At 45.6% G+C, this 5026-nt stretch overlaps 1 pseudogene; it reads right to left on the reverse strand.

Moving 5' to 3' along the window:
• Window positions 1-5026, reverse strand: part of LOC111950448 (rho GTPase-activating protein 26-like) — a 135033-nt pseudogene that overhangs the window by 30602 nt on the left and 99405 nt on the right.

The following is a 5026-nucleotide window of genomic DNA, read 5'->3' on the forward strand; positions in this document are numbered from 1 at the left end:
ACAGATGAGATTATTGGTTGTGAGGTCTGGGGTCGCTCACCAACCAAGATTCACAAATGGGACAAACACCAAATTGAGACTTGCATGCAGAATTCTGCAAAAAATCCTCCGTGTACAACGTAGAACACCAATAATGCATGCAGAGCAGAATTAGGCGCGATACCCACTAATTATCAAATCCGAAAAGAGCCGTTAAATTCTACACCACCTAAAAGGAAGCGATTCCAAACCTTCCATAACAAAAGCCATCACCTACAGAGAGATGAACCTGGAGAAGAGTCCCCTAAGCAAGCTGGTCCCTAGGGCTCTGTTCACAAACCCAAACACACCCCAGCAGAGCCCAGAACAACAGCACAATTAGACCCAACCAAATCATGAGAAAACAAAAAGATATTACTTGACACATTGGAAGAATTAACAAAAAACAGAGCAAACTAGAAATGCTATTTGGCCCTAAACAGAGAGTCACACAGTGGCAGAATTACCTGACCACTGTGACTGACCCAAACTTAAGGAAGCTTTGACTATGTACAGACTTAGTGAGCATAGCCTTGGCTATTGAGAAAGGCCGTCCGTAGGCAGACATGGTCTCTCAAAGAGAAGACAGGCTATGTGCACACTGCCACAAATATGGGTGGAAACTGAGCTGCACTTCCTAACCTCCTGCCCAATGTAATGACCATATTAGAGAGACATATTTCCCTCAGATTACACAGATCCACAAAGAATTTGAAAACAAATCCAATTTTGAAATAACTCCCATATCTACTGGAGAAATTCCACAGTGTGCCATCACAGCAGCAAGATTTGTGACCCTGTTGCCACAAGAAAAGGGCAACCAGTGAGAACAAACACCATTGTAAATACAACCCATATTTATGCTGTATTTATTTTAACTTGTGTGCCTTAACTATTTGTTACATTGTTACATACACTGTATATATATAATACTAACATTTGTTAAGTTGTCTTTTTGTTTTTGAAAACTCTTTATGTGTAATGTTTACTGTTAATTGTATTGTTGTTATTTCACTTTGTATAATATCTACCTTCACTTGCTTTGGCAATGTAACAGCATGTTTCCCTCAGCCAATAAAGCCCCTTTGAATTGAATTGGAATGAATTGAGAGAGAGAGAGAGAGAGAGAAGAGAATAAGCAAGAGAGAGAGACAGAGAGAGAGAGAACCGGAAGAGAGAGACAAGAGAGAGAGAGAGGAAGAGAGAGACGAGAAGAGAGGAGAGAGAAGAGAGAGAGAGAGAGAGAAGAGAGAGAGAGAGAGAGAGAGAGATATATATATACAACACTGTATATATATTAAAATATTTACATTTGTAATGTCTTTAATTGTTTGAAACTTCTGTATGTGTAATGTTTTACTGTTAATTTGTATTGTTTATTTATTTTCACTTTTTGTAATAATATCTAACCTCCACTTGCTTTGGCAATGTTAACACATGTTTTCCCATTGCAATAAAGCCCTTGAATTGGATTTGAATTGAATAGAGAACAGAGAGACGAGAGAGGCAGAGATAGAGAGAGAGATATATAGATATAGAGAGTATATAGAGATATGGGTGAGAGAGGTATTGAGATGAAAGATAGTTTGTTGTGTCAACAACAAGAGAGCAAGACTGAGGGTTGAGTCTGGGTTGAGACGCAGGGCGATTCCCTGCCTGTGTGTGTCCTGTCTGGTGGGTGGTTGTTTTCCTGTGTAGTGTCCTTTGCAGACGTATGGGATAAGGGCTTCCAGGTGGGCACCACCAGGCCCTCCCTCCCCAAACTGGAGCTAGAGGGGAGGGTGGAGAGGGGGGGGAGGGACATCAAAAAACACGAAGTTCATCTCAGGACAACGCCTGCGCTTCCCGGCATGCAGTGGATGCCAAACAGACGGACTCAGAGCAGGAGGCTGCTAAAGCCAGACAGCAAGAGATGAACCGGGAGAAGGCTACGCATGATCTGGAATAATGGAAGGAAAGGCGATAGGGGACAGGGGGAAGTTAGGGGACAGTTGGGTGGCGAGGATGGGGTATGAAGGAGCGTCTCTCCCTCTCTCCTCTTTCCCTGCTCCATGGATCCCAGCTGGCCTCATCTGGTAGAAGCCATTTCCTCCGTTGGCGTGCACAGGACACGCTCCTTACTTCCTGCTCCTCGCTCACAAAGCCAACCCCACTACCGCCTGCCACGAGTTAAACCAGGTCAGAAACACCGACCGGTTGTTATACAACTGTCAGGGGAGCGTGGTATCTAGGGAGAGGAAGAGGGAGAAACAAGTAGAACCTAGATAAAATGTCATGAAAAAGGTGCAGTAGAGAGAGAGAGAGAGAGAGAGAGAGAGAGAGAGAGAGAGAGAGAGAGAGAGAGAGAGAGAGAGAGAGAGAGAGAGAGAGGAGAGAGATGAGAGGAGGAGAGAGAGAGACAGAGAGAGAGAGAAGAGGAGAGAGAGAGAGAGAGAGAGACAGGAAAGGGAGACGAGACAACACAGAGAGAGAAGAGAGAGAGAGAGAGAGAGACAGAGAGAGACAGAGAGAGAGAGAGAGAGGAGAGAGAGAGAGAGAGAGAGAAGAGAGAGAGAGAGAGAGAGAGAGAGGGAGAGAGAAGAGAGAGAGTGGACAGAGACAGAGAGAGAAGAGAGAAGAAGAGAGCGACAGAGAAAGAAGAGAGAGAGAGAGAGAGAGTTTAGAGAGAGAGAGAAGAGGAGAGAGAGAGAGAGGAGAGCAGAGAAGAGATAGAGGAAGGGGTCGGCACAGAGACGAGAGAGAGAGAGAGAGGTAGAGAGAGAGAGAGAGAGAGAGAGAGAGAGAGAGAGTAGGGCCAGAGGCAAGAGAGGAGGACAGACGAGAGAAGAGAGAGAGTAGGTAGGCTGGGAGCGAGACAGAAGACGAGAGAGAGAGAGAAGAGAGCGAGAGAGAGAGAGAGAGCGAGAGAGAGACAAGAAAGAGAGAGAGGCAGAGAGAGACGGAGCGGAGGAGAGAGAGAGAGAGAGAGAAAGAGAGAGAAGAGAGAGAGAAAGAGAGAAAGGTTGAGAGACGACAGAGACAGAGAGACAGAGACGTCATGCCAAAAAGGCAATTGAATGAATTGAATTGAATTGAATTGAATTGAGAGAGAGAGAGAGAGAGAGAGAGAGAGAGAGGAGCAACGAAACAAGGAGGAAGAGAAGAGGAGAGAGAGAGAGAGAGAGAGAGAGAGAGAGAGAGAGAGAGGGCATTCTACGCCATTAAAAAGCTAATTCAAATTGAAATACCTATTAAAATTGGCTAAAATGAATTGAATGTGGGGTGCGAGGTGTGGGGTCCACTTGCAAAACAAGATTTCATCAAATGGGACAAACACCCCATTGAAACCCTGCATGCAGAGTTCTGTAAGATTCTCCTGCATGTCCAGAGGAAACTACAAACAATGCATGCAGGGCAGAATTAGGCCAATATCCACTAATAATAAAAACTAAAAAAATAGCAATTAAGTTTTGGAAACATACTGAGCAAAGAAAATAGCTGAGCAAAGAAAAGAGTCCCCTCATCCAGCTGGTCCTGGGGCTGAGTTCACAAACCTGTTCTACTAACACACTGAAGCCTCAGGACCAGAACATCCAATCAATCAGGATAAACCAAATTACAACACAGTCAAAACAAAACTATATTGCTTATTGGGAAAGACAAGCACAAACACAAAGCAAAATGCAGTGCTATCTGGCCCTAAATCGACAGTACACTGTGGCTAAATATTTGACCATGGTTACTGATCAAAACCTTAGAAAAACCTTGACAAAGTACAGGCTCAGTGAGCACAGCCTTGCCATTGAAAAGGGTAGACACAGGAAAACCTGTCTCCCTGTAGAGGAAAGGCTGTGCAACCACTGCACAATAGCAGAACCTGAGACGGAGCTGCATTTCCTGACAAAATGTCAAAAACAACAAAAAAAACAATTAGAGTGTCATTTCCCCAAATTTGAAACCCTTATTCAAGGTTTCAAAGACCTCTCTGATGAGGATAGGCTACCAGTCCTGTTGGGGGAGGACGCAGAGAGCTGTGGGTTGGCAGCGCACTACATTGCTGCCTGCCATAAGATGAGGGACAGTGTCTGACAGACCAATCAACCTGCACATGTCCTCTACTGTATGCTTATTGTTATTGTTGAATGTATGGTTATTTTGACCCTTGGTTATTGTTGTTACTGTTGTCCCGTTGACCATTTGATTCTCATTTTTATGTTGTAAATAAGCTTTGGCAATATGTACATTGTTACGTCATGCCAATAAAGCAAATTGAATTGAATTGAATTGAGAGAGAGAGAGAGAGACACACAGAGAGACAGAGAGGGAAGAGGAGGGGAAAAATGACTTACTGGCTGCCTTGATGAAGCTCCTTTGATACTGATAAGTCATGAGAGGTGCAGGCAGCATTCTGTGAGAGGAGAGAAGACACAGAGTCAATGAGGGGCACAGTGGCAGGCAGAGAGAGAGACAAAGAGTTGTGGCCCTCCACCCATCAGGCTGATTTTACTCTCCTTCAGGGAGGCAAAAGCTTGGGCTGTTTTTACGTGGATCTCCCTGTTAATAGCCGTCTCCCCCGTCACCCTCTCTACTTTCCTCTCCCCCATCACCCTCTCTACTTTCCTCTCCCCCGTCACCCTCTCTACTTTCCTCTCCCCCGTCACCTGCTCTCTAATCTTTCCTCTCCCACCGGTCACCCCTCTACTTTTCCTCTCCCGGTCTCTTGTTCCTCTTCCGCACTCGCTCACCATGCTTCTACTTTCCTCTCCCCTCCCGTACTCCTCCCCTGCTACCTCTCTACCTCTCCCCCGCTCCCGCTCTTACTATTCTCCGTCACCTCTACTCCGCCCCGTCACCCTCTCTAACTTTCCGTCTCACCGGCCGTCGAACCTCTCTCTACTTTCCTCTTGCCCCCCGTTCACCGCCTCTCTACTTTCCTCTCGCGTCGTCACCTCTATCATATTTCCTGTACCATCACCGCTCGTCTACTTTTTCCTCTCCACTCCAGTCACCTCTGCTACTGTTCCTCTCC

The sequence above is a fragment of the Salvelinus sp. IW2-2015 genome, linkage group LG23, assembly GCF_002910315.2.
Source record: "Salvelinus sp. IW2-2015 linkage group LG23, ASM291031v2, whole genome shotgun sequence".
Classification (NCBI taxonomy): domain Eukaryota; kingdom Metazoa; phylum Chordata; class Actinopteri; order Salmoniformes; family Salmonidae; genus Salvelinus; species Salvelinus sp. IW2-2015.